Raw genomic sequence first — 15665 nt, 5'->3', positions numbered from 1 at the left:
CCATGTTGACTTCTCATCATACCACCCCTCACTGGTGCAGTCACACAGTATCTTTCTGCTGCATTGTCACTCGCAAAGTATCTCCAATCTAGCCCACCAAAGCCATTTGGGTATATTGATTGACCAAACTTCAAAACAAGGGAAAGTGGTGCTAGAGTAAATTGTTTCTTTCCACGAGAACTGTAGAAACTTTGCATATAGTCTTGATTGGAAATATCTGTTTTGTGTCCAGTTTCTATGCGGACCTAAGTGTCTCCACAGATACATGAGCCAAGATTAAAAAATGAAAAAGAAAAATGGTGACAAAAAGATAGAATACTGTAGATATGTAGCAGGAGACTTACCGGATATCACAGTGAAAAGGAAGAGGAGAACCATTTTGGTTGCCATCTTGATGATAAGCCTTATAAGCAGAACCTGTGAGATGTTGATGTTTCCAGGTTAAATCTCCAGAATGAAGAGAAATGTTTCACTTAAATTACTTATAAACAGGATAGGAGGATCTTATTAATTTATAATGAGTTTATGCAAATGAAGGTTCAAAGGGCTAAGAAAGAAAGATTGTGAAAAGTCCCTATTTCATTCAATAAACCTTTGTGTCTTTAGTTTAGTGAAAGGCGGCATAGCAAACATCTCATGCATCCTGGTGGAAAAATTTCTTATGAGAAGTTCCTTATGCAGATAGTTTATTACTTATCTGGGCCAAGTCCAACATAAAGACTTATTCAGTCTTAGAGTCATCTCTGCACAAGAAATCTCCATACTTCTCCTACACTAAGTGTCCCTCTCAGTGCCCCCTAAACAATAACTGTGCACCACTTAGTATTAGTGCCCCCCTGTTTGTTCCCCACAAAATTCTACCGCTGCCCACATTAATAAATCCCTCCATGTGCAAACCACAAAAATATTGCCTCTTCTGGTAAAGGTGCAACAAGCTGTGGAAGTTGCGCCCCTTTTGGTAAAATATTCTATGGATTCATCATTAATAAAATCTTATATCAAGAGGTAAATGATCGGGGAACAGGAATCTTGACTTTGCCCAATAACCCCCAAAAATAGCACGATTTAGGTAGTTTATAAATTCTTTTGGCATTCTTTAATGTTTTGTAAATGTTGGTAATTTATTGTGGGACTTTTGGACCAGATTTGGTTACTAGTAGTGATGAGCGAGTGTTCTATTAACCCTTTCGCCGAGTATGCTCGGGCGAGCACCGAGTATCTTCAGCGTGCTTGGTGATATGGTTGAATCACTCCCGTGTGCATGATTTGCAACTGTTTGACAGTTTTATTACATGTGAGGAATGTCTATTTCTTACACATTCCTCACATGTATTAAAGCTGTCAAACAGTTGCAAATCAGGCACAGGAGAGTGATACAAACATAACACCGAGCAGCTATAAATACTCGGAGCTCGGCCCGAGCATGCTTGGCAAAAGGGTTAACAAAACATACTCGATCATCACTAGTTACTACTTGATGCACCAGTCTCCAACATCAAACATTGTTTTTGTGTTGCCGCTTTTAGGATGTCATATCTTTTTTATTTTAACGATGCTGGGGCTGTAAGAGGACTGCTTTTTTCTGCTGTATGAGATATAATTTTCCTATTGCTACCATTTCTATTACTTATCAAATATTGCAGCAGACATTGTGTGAGCCACAAAATATATATAAACATTGAGTATATGAACTATAAACTGCATTACTGCCATATAGACTGTACTTACTGTGAAGACCCAGGGTCTTTTGTGGGCATAATACACTCAGACAACACAGGGTGAGGGTAAAACAGCGTGGCAATACTTTATTGAACCACCAAACAGACAGGTCCCAGCAATTACCCAAGATGGTGCAAAATTACATAGTCTCACCCTTCTGCTGGCCCGCCAGGAATACACTGTGTGCAGAATTATTAATCAAGTTGTATTTTAGAGGATTATTTTTATTATTGATCAACAACTATGTTCTCAATCAACCCAAAAGACTCATAAATATCCAAGCTTAATATTTTTGGAAGTTGGAGTGGGCTTTTTTTCGATTTGGCTATCTTAGGAGGATATCTGTTTGTGCAAGTAACTATTACTTTGCAGAATCATTAGGCAGCTTAATAAAAGCCAAATATAATCCCATCTCACTTGTTTATTTTCACCAGGTAAACCAATATCAGTGCACAAAATTTAGAAATAAACATTTCTGACATGCAAAAACAAAAACCCCAAAAAATTAGTGATGAATATAGCCACCTTTCTTTATGATGACACTCAACAGCCTTCCATCCATAGATTCTGTCATTTGCTTGATCTGTTTCGATCAACATTGCGTGCAGCAGCCACCACAGCCTCCCAGACACTGTTCCCAGAGGTGTACTGTTTTCACTCCCTGTAGATCTCACATTTTATGATGGACCACAGGTTCTCTATGGGGTTCAGATCAGGTGAACAAGAGGGCCATGCCATTATTTTTTCTTCTTTTAGACCTTTACTGGCCAGCCACGCTGTGGAGTAGTTGGATGCATGTGATGGAGCATTGTCCTGCATGAAAATCATGTTTTTCTTGAACGATACCAACTTCTTCCTGTACCACTGCTTGAAGACGTTATCTTCCAGAAACTGGCAGTAGGTCTGGGAGTTGAGCTTCACTCCATCCTCAACCCGAAAAGGTCCCACAAGTTCATCTTTGATGATACCAGCCCATACCAGTACCCCACCTCCACCTTACTGGCGTCTGAGTCGGAGTGGAGCTCTCTGCCCTTTACTGATCCAGCCTCTGGCCCATCCATCTGGCCCATCAAGAGTCAGTCTCATTTCATCAGTCCATAAAACCTTTGAAAAATCAGTCTTAAGATATTTCTTGGCCCATTCTTGATGTTTTATCTTATGTTTCTTGTTCAAAGGTGGTCGTTTTTCAGCCTTCCTTACCTTGGCCATGTCCCTGAGTATCGCACACCTTGTGTTTTTTGATACTCCAGTAACATTGCAGCTCTGAAATATGGCAAAACTGGTGGCGAATGGCATCTTGGCAGCTTCACGCTTGATTTTCCTCAATTCATGGGCAGTTATTTTGCGCCTTTTTTGGCCAACACGCTTCTTGCGACCCTGTTGGCTATTTGCCATGAAACACTTGATTGTTCGGTGATCACGCTTCAAAAGTTTGGAATTTTCAAGACTGCTGCATCCCTCTGCAAGACATCTCACAATTTTGGACTTTTCAGAGCCCGTCAAATCTCTCTTCTGACCCATTTTGCCAAAGGAAAGAAAGTTGCCTAATAATTAAGCACACCTTATACAGGGTGTTGATGTCATTAGTCAACACCCCTCCTCATTACAGAGATGCACATCACCAGATTTACTTAATTGGTAGTTGGCTCTCAAGCCTATGCAGCTTGGAGTAGGACAACATGTATAAAAAGTATCAAAGTGATCAAAATACTAATTTGCCTAATAATTCGGCACACAGTGTAGATCAGCTGCGACTTTGGGACTTCCAGGGCCGACTACCTCAACCAGTAGCTGAGAGAGAGAGGAGGTAGCCACAAGCTTAGGAAGTTGACAGTCCATTGAGGTAAAAGGCCAGGAGACCCGATGGTCCCATCCTGGCCTCTCCGAGAGTTTCCACGAGGCCAGATGACCAGCTGGTCCAAATCTTGCTTCTCCGAACGTCTCCATGGGTTCCAGGCGACCGAAGGGTCCCGCCTGGCAACCCCAAACAACATATCCATGGGGCCAGGTAACCTCATTGTCCCAACTTGGTATCCCCAAATATATCCATGGGTTCTCTGATGCTCAATGAAGCAGAGATGTATCCTTCCAGTTAGGGCCATGTACCCTTAGGCTGTGTGCCCACGTAGCGTTTTTCAAGCGTTTATGCTGCGGAATTTCCGCAGTGGAAACGCTTGTGAAACGCTAGGTAATCCGCACCCCATGGTCCCCAAGGGGATTCCGCATGTTCTATGCACATGCTGCGGATTTTTCCGCAGCGTTTATGCTGCACTCAAAAATCCGCAGCATGTCATTTAATTTTGCGGAAGCGCAGCGGAACTCCCGCCATTGACTTGCATTGAGACGCATAGAAACCGCGACTGTACATTTTTACAAGCGGCTTCTATGCGTCTCTATGTGCGGATGGTACCCAGTTCTGGAGGAGAGGAGACTCTCATCCAGACCTGGGTACCATTGTACCTGTAAAAAAAGAATAAAATAACAAATAAAGTTTATATTCACCTGTCCGGCGGCTTGTCTCTGAATGCCGGCATCGCTTGAGGACCTGCGGTGACGTCACAGTCATGTGACTGCAGGCCCTTCACCGCTCTGTCTCGCAAGATGCCGGCATCCAGGAACCAGACAGGAAGCAGCGCTGCAGCCACGCCGGGACATCGGGGGTAAGTATAGCTTTATTTGTTTTCATTTTTACGGTTCACACTGTATAAATCCATGCCGTTTGCATGGATTTATAAAGTGTGACCTAGTTGTCAAGCACTTTCCAAGTGATGCTATCGCCTGGAAAGCGCTTGTCAATCTGCATGCAGAAACGCATGTGAATCCGCATGTGGATCCGCATGTATTCTGCAGGAAAAACGCATGCACAATCTGCATGCGTTTTTTTCTGCCAGGGAGATGCAGAAATGCTGCAGAAATTTTCTGCTTCATTTCTGCATCGTGGGCACATAGCCTTAGGCTGGAATACTGTAGAATCCAAATCTATGTCTCTCTGGATGGAGCCATGCTACCAAACTGTTGTCCTGAAGCGTCTCTCTGATTTCTCTTTGTAAAGTCTGTCTGCTGCAGAGGCCTTGTTTCTTAAATAGTTCATAATTGTCCTTACAAGCACACATCCACAGGTCAAGGATTAGGGATGATATTATTCCACATTGCTCAGGTCTCATTGTTTGAGCATGTAATTAACTCACGTAGTTTGTATCCCCCCTGCTCTGTAAATCAACAACTAACTGGCTTAGTACAATATGTACTTAGCATATTAACAAACACTATTGTTCCCAGACCAAGAAAAGTCAACATTCAAGTTTACACAAATGCTAGTATGTCCTTCTTGACCAGCCAAAGAAATACACATACATTCAAAAAATAACAAAAAAACAATAGTGTATTTCTCCTAGCCTCACAAGAAGTCTAGCTAATTAAGATTAGAAGCTGTGTCTTCACACTTACATATTGCATTACTGCCATAGAGACTATACTTATTTACTGCATTACTGCCATATAGACTATTATATATTGCATTACTGCGATATAGATTGTACTTATATACTGCATTACTGCCATATAGACTGTACTTATATACACCACATTACTGCCATATAGACTGTACTTATATACTACATTACTGCCATATAGACTATACTTATATACTGCATTACTGCCATATAGACTGTACTTATATACCACATTACTGCCATATAGACTATACTTATATACCACATTACTGCCATATAGACTATACTTATATACCACATTACTGCCATATAGACTATACTTATATACCACATTACTGCCATATAGACTGTACTTATATACTACATTACTGCCATATAGACTATACTTATATACTGCATTACTGCCATATAGACTATACTTATATACCACATTACTGCCATATAGACTGTACTTATATACCACATTACTGCCATATAGACTGTACTTATATACCACATTACTGCCATATAGACTGTACTTATATACCACATTACTGCCATATAGACTATACTTATATACCACATTACTGCCATATAGACTGTACTTATATACCACATTACTGCCATATAGACTATACTTATATACCACATTACTGCCATATAGACTATACTTATATACCACATTACTGCCATATAGACTATACTTATATACCACATTACTGCCATATAGACTATACTTATATACCACATTACTGCCATATAGACTGTACTTATATACTGCATTACTGCCATATAAACTTTACTTATATACACCACATTACTGCCATATAGACTATACTTATATACCACATTACTGCCATATAGACTATACTTATATACTGCATTACTGCCATATAGACTGTACTTATATACTACAGTACTGCCATATAGACTATACTTATATACTGCATTACTACTAGAGATGAGCGTTGTTCTACTCGAACTGTTCGCCAATCTCAAATTCGAGCTGTTTTGGGCGGTGTTCGAGCCGTTCGGCGAACACGAACAATTTGAGAAAAATTCGGCTGTTCGAGGTTATGTTCGATAACTGTTCGTGCACCAAAATCATAACTGGATTTTTTCTCAGTAATGATGAAAATTAATGTTAATACGCAGTTTGAGTGTACAGCGGGGCGGGGGGAGGGGCAGGGGATGGATCTCTGCAGGAACAATGAAGATCTCCATTTTTTTTTCTCTTTCCCGCATTTGCAGTGGGGAGGTGCAATCTGTCAGCCTATCAGCAGCGCACACACGGAGCGAAGTGCTTTTTTTCACACAAGCAAGGGCATGTGTGATTGGCAGTGTATGTCACATGTCCTTGCCCTATAAGACCAAGCCATTTTCCCCGTCGCCACCATTTTCTCACTGCTGCAGCTGCGTGTTAGACGGCACCGCTGTTGCTGTGTGCGCTATACCTTGTTAATTTCAAGCCAATTTTCGCACAAATCTACAGATAGCTTGGGAGTAGGGAATAGTTGTGATTGCAGTCCTTTTAAGGACTAGGTTACAGCATTTCCTACGACTTTTATCAGGCAGGTCTGTGCTCTTAAATAGATAGGTTGTGGGAGTAAAGACTAATTGTAATTGGAGTCCTTTTCAGGACTAGGTTACATCAGTTCCTATCAGTTTTTGCCAGGCAGGTCTGTGCCAGTGCTGTGCAAGTTTTTTTCACAGCATTTGGCTGAATCTAGCAAAGCTAATCCTTTTTGGCCTATTGCAGAGTGTGTTAGTCAGTGGAGTAGCCTATCTGTGTTGCAAGATATACCACCTGTGTATAGAATACCAATTTTTTTACTGCACCTAGTGAAGTAAAATCTTTTGGGCATAGCATCATTCTATTAGTCCTTCTATACTGACCTCCAGCAGGTTGCAAATTGAATATAATTTTTTTCTGCATCTAGCTCTGAAAAAATATTTGGGCTTCTAGCGGTGTGTGGGACTTGGTCTATTAGTCCATCTATACTGACCTCCATCAGGTTGCAAATTAAAAATAATTTTTTTCTGCATCTAGCTCTGAAAAAATATTTGGGCTTCTAGCAGTGTGTGGGACTTGGTCTATTAGTCCATCTATACTGACCTCCATCAGGTTGCAAATTAAAAATAATTTTTTTCTTCATTTATCTCTGAAAAAATATTTGGGCTTCTAGCAGTGTGTGGGACTTGTTCTATTAGTCCATCTATACTGACCTCCATCAGGTTGCAAATTAAAAATAATTTTTTTCTGCATCTAGCTCTGAAAAAATATTTGGGCTTCTAGCAGTGTGTGGGACTTGGTCTATTAGTCCATCTATACTGACCTCCATCAGGTTGCAAATTGAATAAAAAAAATTTCTGCATCTAGCTCTGAAAAAATATTTGGGCTTCTAGCGGTGTGTGGGACTTGGTCTATTAGTCCATCTATACTGACCTCCAGCAGGTTGCAAATTAAAAATAATTTTTTTCTGCATCTAACCCAGCCAATAGTTTTGGCCTAATACCACAGTTTGGCCACTCAGCTCTGCTCGGTTACCATCCATTGTTTTTTTGTGCAAACAACTCCAGAGTTGTGAATTAGTTAACCACCAAAATGAGTGGAAAAAGGCCTGCTGCTGGTGGAAAGGGGAATAGGCGTGTTGGGAAGGGGAAAAAAGGTTGTGTCCGTGGGGTAGGTGCAGAAGAAAGACCATCTTCCAGCCAAACTAAAATGTCTACTTCTTTTAGCGGACAATGTGATAAGATCCCTTTCTTACGGCCACGCCAATCGCTACAAATTCCAGATGAGGCACAAAAACAGCAGGTGCTTCAACGGATATCAAGTGCTCCTTTAAGTGGGCTCTCCTCCACATCAACTTCAACATCACAAATACTCCAGTCCTCAAAGGTGTCACCCAAATCGCACTTGCTTCCTCACAGCTCCCAAATCTCCAGCTGCCCATCTGAGTATGAGGTAGAACAGATGGTTGAGTCTGCAGAGCTGTTTACTCATACTATAGCCTGGGAATCAGAGGTCGACTCCAGCGCTTCTGTGAATCCAGACAAGGAAATGATCTGCACTGATGCCCAGAATCTTTATGAGTCGGATCCAGGACCAGACGCAGAAGGTTCTGACCATAATGTAGACCCTCATTCCCAAACTGTAACTCCTGTTGGTGGAGACAATGAGGAAGACGATGATAAGACTCAAATACCTGATTGGAGCGACAACTTTAGTTTTTTGTCAGGGCAGGAACAGGTTGGCTCTGAGGACGACGGGTGTGATAACGCACAGGGTGATGATGATGAGGTCGGAGATCCCACTTACTGTCAACCCACAGTCAGCCAAGAGATGAGGTCAGCAGAGGAGGTGGAGGAAGATGCTAGTGACGACGAGGTCAGGTTGCGCCTTCCTGGACAGAGACGTAGTACTGGAAGCACGTCAACAACTGCATCCTCAAACACAACTCTGCCTCTCACCACAAGTCGTGGTGGCTCTTCAGGTCGCATGGGTGCTAAGCCTTGCATAGCCTGGGCATTTTTTCAGATCGATAAAGATGACCCAACTCGTGTTATCTGTAACATTTGTCAGCAAAAGCTAAGTAGAGGCCAAAAAATACATAGTTTGAGTACTTCATGCATGAACCGGCACATGGACATGAAGCATAAGTTGCAGTGGGAAGCTCAGTGTGCTACAATGCGGTCTAGCCGGCCGGGCCAACCACCGTCTGCCATATCTTGTGCATCCGCGGCCTCTTCATCCTCTGTGACTGGGGGGACAGCAGTCACACCTGTTTTGGGGCGCAGACCTGCCACCTCTTTACCCGCAACAGCCAGCGTGATTGGCAGGTCATCATTTTCTTTGGAGGTGGTAACACCAGCTGGTCTTGAGCGCTGTCCGACATCGATAGCACCACCTTTGGATCAAGGCAACCTAACATGTCCGCCTGCATCTTCCTCACAGACCGGCAGTTTGCCGGGGACACCCTTATCAACCCCGTCTAAGCACAATAGCCAGCCCTCGGTCCCTCAGATGTGGACAAGTAAAAGACCATTTCCTCCTAGCCATGAGAAAGCTAAGAGGTTGAATTTCACCATCTGCAAGCTCTTGGCTACAGAAATGCTGCCTTTCCGCCTGGTGGACACAGAGGATTTTCGAGACCTTATGTCCGTCGCAGTGCCCCAGTACCAGATGCCCAGTCGGCACTACTTCTCAAAGAAAGGTGTGCCTGCGCTCCACCAGCATGTCGCACACAACATCACCGCTTCTTTGAGAAACTCTGTGTGTGACAGGGTGCATTTCACCACAGACACTTGGACGAGTAGGCATGGACAGGGGCGTTACATGTCGCTGACTGGGCACTGGGTAACTATGGTGACAGCAGGACAAGGGGCTGCTGTCCAAGTCTTGCCGTCCCCACGAGTTGTGCGTCAATCCTCTTTATGTCATTTTTCCTCCACTGCTTCTGCCTCCTCAACCTCCTCTCGGTCTTCCACCTGCACCCAAAGCCTGTCTGGTCATGCCACAAGCTTTCTAACTGCGCAGAAGGGATCCTGCACACCTCCTTACTATGCTGGCAGTAGGGCTCAACGTCATCAGGCGGTTTTTACATTGAAATGTCTGGGAAATGTGAGTCACACAGCTGAGGAGTTGTGGTCAGCTCTGGAGAACCAATTTCATGAATGGTTGTCTCCACTGGACCTGAAACCAGGGAAGGCCGTGTGCGACAATGCTGCAAACCTGGGTGCGGCCCTTCGCCGGGGCAATGTCACACACGTGCCTTGTATGGCTCACGTGTTGAACCTGGTTGTCCAGCAATTTTTAGCCCACTATCCCAGACTAGATGGCCTTCTGCAGAGGGCACGGTCGCTGTGTGCTCACTTCCGCCGTTCGCATCCCGCAGCTCAGCGACTTACATCTCTACAGAAGTCGTTGGGCCTGCCACTTCACCGGCTAAAATGCGATGTGCCTACCCGGTGGAATTCAACTCTGCACATGTTGCAGCGACTGTGGCAGCACCGACAAGCCCTGGTGCAATACGTTCTGACGTATAGCCTGGGCCAACGAGATTCAGAGGTGGGGCAAATCACGCTGGAGGAGTGGTCTCAGATCAGGGACCTATGCACCCTTCTGCACAGTTTTGAAATTTCTGTTGTGCGAGGTTGGGGGGAGAGGACAGAGGAAGGAAGCATGATTGTTACCTCGCCACCAACACAACAGGGACTTGGTGCTCCTGGATGCGCAACACACATGAGTGCCTTCTTGCTGCACTACCTGCAACATGACCCTCAAATTGTGAGAATTAGAAATAATCCTGACTACTGGGTTGCCACACTGTTAGATCCCCGGTACAAAAGTAAATTTGCAGAAATTATTCCTGCCATAGAAAGGGATGCACGCATGCAGGAGTATCAGCAGAGACTGTTGCAGAATCTTACATGTGCTTTTCCACAAAATACCAGTGGTGCCCGTAGTGAATCTCACAGTTCCAACTTGCCAACCGTGGTCTGTATGGAATTGTTCAATAAAGGGCCCAAAATTAAGATAACATAGATGGGAGAGGTCTCTATGAATAGGAATTCCTAAGTATTTGATACCCTGTGAGGGCCAGGCAAAGGGAAAGTTGGACTGGATGGAATCCTATATGGATTTAGGGAGGGAGACATCGAGGGCCTCAGACTTCGCTGCATTGATTTTAAAATTTGACCATGTAACAAAGTGATCTATTTCAGCCATAACAGCAGGGATGGATATATGTGATTGAGTGATATATACTAGGACATCATCAGCAAATAGAGAGCACTTGTACTCGGTGCCTCCCACCTCAATCCACCTAATATTGGGGTTATGGCGAATTGATGAGAGCAGTTGCTCCGTCACTAGGATGTATAAGAGAGGGGACAGAGGACATCCCTGCCTTGTCCCATTGGTGATTGTGAAAGGTGATGAAAATGTTCTTACGCACCCCCTGGGCCTTGGGACACCCGGAGCCGGACCCTTTTTGGTGGATGCTGGTGGTTGTAGTCTTCGTGGCGGCGATCCGGTTCCGTGGCTCAGGGCGGTCAAACCAGTGGCGGAACTATTTATGTGGTTTTGATGTTTAAATGTCCGACTACGCCACCCGTGGATTGCGGTCAGAGTGAACCGCCGCTACAGGGCAGACCGCTAAGGCTGGTGTTGTGGGTGCAGCAGAGCGTAGCATAACTCCCCACGGGAGGAGTATAGCCTCAGGGCAGTGTATGCGGAGGATGGGGGTGATGGTGCAGGGCAGCAGCAGTAACGACACGGAGTCAGTGATGCAGTTCAGGGCCTTTACTCACAGTTCTTATTATCCAGACCACGTCTGCAGGTAACGGCTGCCCACGTCGTACTGTGCTCACCAGGTGAGGGGCTCAGACAACTCCCAGATAACTTTGGAGCCCTTCACAGGACCCCCTTTGTGTGTCCTTTGTCTGGCCTTTCTTACCAACCCTTCTGTCCAGCTGCCTCGGGCCTCCTCTTGGTAAACTTGGCGCCAGTTTCCCTGACCCTATGTGGTGCCTTCCTAGCGGGTGGAGCAAGGGGCTGCGCCACATAAAATGTCAGAGCCTCCGGTTTCTAGCTGAGGGTCGTTTCCTGCCTCCACTAGTTCGGGGACCGGTCTCCCCCTTTGGCCTGACCCCTCCACGCAGGTGGATTCGGGCGTGCGGTGGCGACTCGCCCGTCCGCACCCCTGGGATCCCTTCATTCCTCGTTCCTGGAGCCTTCTCCGCTCCACTTCCTTCCTTCTCCCTCTTGCAGGCCTGGGCCTCTGTTACTAGGCCCGCCTCCGGAGCAGAGCTCATGCAGAGCCCCTGCTCCCTGCCACTTCTGCTCAGACATCTCTGCACTGAACTAAGATGGTGCCCACCTTTTATACTCCCTTCTCAATGCACCCAGGAACTGCTTCCTCCCTGCTCCTGCACTGCAGGGTTCCCCTTCCTCAGTGTTCCCTCCCCCCACTCCAGCCAGGGACAGGGACTGTCGTGCCCATCTCAGGGGCATATTAGTCGCCCTGCCCCACGGCAATGTGGTGTAATGCATGCAGGTGTCGGGTCCTGATCCACACTCCATCCTTATCTGAGAGTGAGATATCACACCTCTGGGTGAGGTGCAATACGTCTGTAGCAACCGAGCCCTCGGTGCTACAGTTCCATTTATCTTCAGCCTAGGTGACGTATTGTGATACAGGGCCGTGATTTTGGCTATAAAAGGGTCCCCTAGACCCCTACCCCAAGCTTTTTAAGAGAATCATATATGGCGTGCCAGGAGACTCTATGGAATGCTTTCTCAGCATCCAACGAGAGTATCTACTTACAAATTTTTAACTGCATCTAGCCCAGGAAATACTTTGTGCCTAGTAGCAGTGTCTGCTAGTCAGCGGATTATCCCGGCTGTTAAGCAAGCTACACCACCTGTAGTTTGGACACTTAATTTTTTCAAAGGAAATGCTTCGGGACCACGGGATACTTAGTGAAGAGCATCAGGAGGCACCCCAAGGCATAGGGGCTGGGACTGGCACTAGGATGCCTTGCGGTGGACAGCCGAGCTCGATCCTTATAAAAGCTTTTTAACTGCAGCAGCTTTAGTGGACGCTACTGGAGCTGGAATTACGCGGCTGCTGGCATGAGACTTGCCCTCCAATAGATCCTTGTAAATGGATTTAAAGTGTATTCATTCAAATTAGAGGGACAATTTAAATTAAAAAGCTTAGAGCTGCCTCCACCACAGGGGGGCTCGCTCGACCCACCAGCGGACAGGCACCAGTATTGGGAGAGGGGGGCTGGCCGTCAGGGTTCACCGCGGCTCTGGCACAAACCCGGCGACACGGAGGTGGCACGGGCAGGAGCGGACTGGCCGTCTCGGCTTCTCACTTTTTGGATTTTAGAAGGGCATGACATGCCTATATCTGTGTCTCCCCCTCCTTTTACTCCTCCACCTCTTTTCTTTTCGCATGACTATATGTACTTGTCACTTTTCCATGTGTTAGTTGTGTCTTCTGAGCAGTTTGTCAGCTTTTGGACACCTTTGAAGGTGTTTTCTATGTGTTTCTATGTGTTTTTGTTTGCCTGCCATTGGTTTTAACGGTGTTCGAAGGTGTTCGACGAACAGTTCGACGAACAGTTCGGCGAACACACGGGTGTTCGACGAACCGAACCGAACTCGAACACTACGGGGGTGGCTCAACACTAATTACTACCATAGAGACTGTACTTATATACCATATTTTTAGGACCATAAGACGCACCAGACCATAAGACGCACCTAGGTTTTCGAGGAGGAAAATAGGAAAAAAAATGTAAGCAAAAAATGTGGTCATGATGCCCTGTTATGAGGGAGGGGGTCTGCTGCTGACACCGGTATTGGGGTAATGTCCCCCAATTCTGTTAATATCCTCCATCCTGGTGTGTATGGCCCCTCCTTCCTGGTATACGTGGCCCCCATCCCATCCTGGTATGCATGGAACCCCTTGATCCCCCATCCTGATATGCATGGCACCCCTTAGTCCCACATCCTGGTATGCATAGCATCCCTTAGTCCCCCATCCTGGTATGCATGGCACCCCTTAGTCCCCCATCCTGGTATGCATGGCACCCCTTAGTCCCCCATCCTGGTATGCATGGCACCCCTTGATCCCCCTTCCTGGTATGCATAGCACCCCCTGATCCCCATTCTAGTATTCATGGCACCCCTGATCCCCCATCCTGGTATTCATGGCACCCCTTGATTCCCCATCCTGGTATGCATGTCACCCCTTGATCCCCCATCCTGATATTCATGGCACTCCTTGATCCCCCATTCTGGTATTCATAGCACCCCTTGATCCTCCATCCTGGTATGCATGGCACCCCTTGATCCCCCATCCTGGTATTCATGGCACCCCTTGATCCCCCATCCTGGTATTCATGGCACCACTTGATCCCCCATCCTGGTATGCATGGCGCCCCTTGATTCCCCATCCTGGTATGCATGGCACCCCCGATCCCCATCCTAGTATTCATGGCACCCCTTGAGCCCCCATCCTGGTATGCATGGCACCCCTTAATCCCCATCCTGGTGTTCATGGCACCCCTTGATCCCCCATCCTGGTGTTCATGGAACCCCTTGATCCCCCATCCAGGTATTCATGGCACCCCCTGATCTCCATCTTAGTATTCATCGCACCCCTTGATCCCCCATCCTGGCATGCATGGCACCCCTTGATCCCCCCTTCCTGGTATGCATAGGACCCCCTGTTCCCCATTCTAGTATTCATCGAACCCCTTGATCCCCCATCCTGGTATTCAAGGCACCCCTTGATCCCCCATCCTGGTATGCATGTCACCCCTTGATCCCCCATCCTGATATTCATGGCACTCCTTGATCCCCCATCCTGATATTCATGGCACCCCTTGATCCTCCATCCTGGTATGCATGGCACCCCTTGATCCCCCATCCTAGTATTCATGGCACCCCTTGATCCCTCATCCTGGTATTCATAGCACCACTTGATCCCCCATCCAGTTATGCATGGCACCCCTTGATCCCCCATCCTGGTATGCATGGCACCCCTTGATCCCCCATTCTGGTATTCATGGCACCCCTTGAGCCCCCATCCTGGTATGCATGGCACCCCTTGATCCCCCATCCTGGTGTTCATGGCACCCCTTGATCCCCCATCCTGGTGTTCATGGCACCCCTTGATCCCCCATCCTGGTATTCATGGCACCCCTTGATCCCCCATCCTGGTATTCATGGCACCCCCTGGTCTCCATCTTAGTATTCATCGCACCCCTTGATCCCCCATCCTGGTATGCATGGCACCCCCTGATCCCCATCCTAGTATTCATTGCACCCCTTGAGCCCCCATCCTTGTATGCATGACACCCCTTGATCCCCCATCCTGGTATGCATGGCACCCCCTGATCCCCATCCTAGTATTCATTGCACCCCTTGAGCCCCCATCCTTGTATGCATGACACCCCTTGATCCCCCATCCTGGCATGCATGGCACCCCTTCAGCCCCCATCCTGGTATGCATGGCACCCTCTGAGCCCCCATCCTGGTATTCAAAGCACCCCTTGAGCCCCCATCCTGGTATGCATGGCACCTGGGTGCATACTCACCTCATCTCTCCTCCAGTGCTGTCCCGCTCTGCTGCTGACACTCTCACTGTGTGAGCCGCGCATGGCAGGGCGCGCATGACGTCCCTGCCATGCGCCCTCACAAAGTGTGAGACGCTGTGCTGGAATAGTCACTGCTCGCCACGCCGGACTCTGCATGGGGAGCAGTGACCATTCAGTCTGTTCAATAGTCGGCGCACTGTATAGCAGCGCGGCTCCTGCTGCCGCTCTGTGGTCAGTGTGCCTGCTATTAAAGACCATGGATATTCACTACAATCCATGGGAATGGGTTGTAGGGAACATTCATGAGCTTTAATAGCGGGCACACAGACTGCAGAGGGGCAGCAGGAGCCGTGCTGCGCGTACAATGTGTGCGCTATTAAGAAAAATGAATATTCATTG

The 15665-nt window shown here is 46.8% G+C and overlaps 1 protein-coding gene across 1 annotated transcript in view; it reads right to left on the bottom strand.

Annotated features, from left to right (window-relative positions):
- The window catches only part of LOC141165386 (mucin-3A-like), a 50355-nt gene extending 49895 nt beyond the window's left edge, over window positions 1-460 (bottom strand). The window contains exon 1 of the mRNA XM_073650977.1: window positions 345-460. The gene's annotated coding sequence lies outside the window, so the exon portion shown is untranslated. The remainder of the gene's footprint in view (window positions 1-344) is intronic.
- Between the last annotated feature and the right edge of the window lie 15205 nt (window positions 461-15665).

Source organism: Phyllobates terribilis, unplaced genomic scaffold, assembly GCF_046119375.1.
Source record: "Phyllobates terribilis strain yellow unplaced genomic scaffold, ASM4611937v1 Scaffold_11__3_contigs__length_659146591, whole genome shotgun sequence".
Classification (NCBI taxonomy): domain Eukaryota; kingdom Metazoa; phylum Chordata; class Amphibia; order Anura; family Dendrobatidae; genus Phyllobates; species Phyllobates terribilis.
The sequence above is the reverse complement of the archived record's forward strand: the minus strand, read 5'-3'. Positions and strand labels throughout refer to the sequence as shown.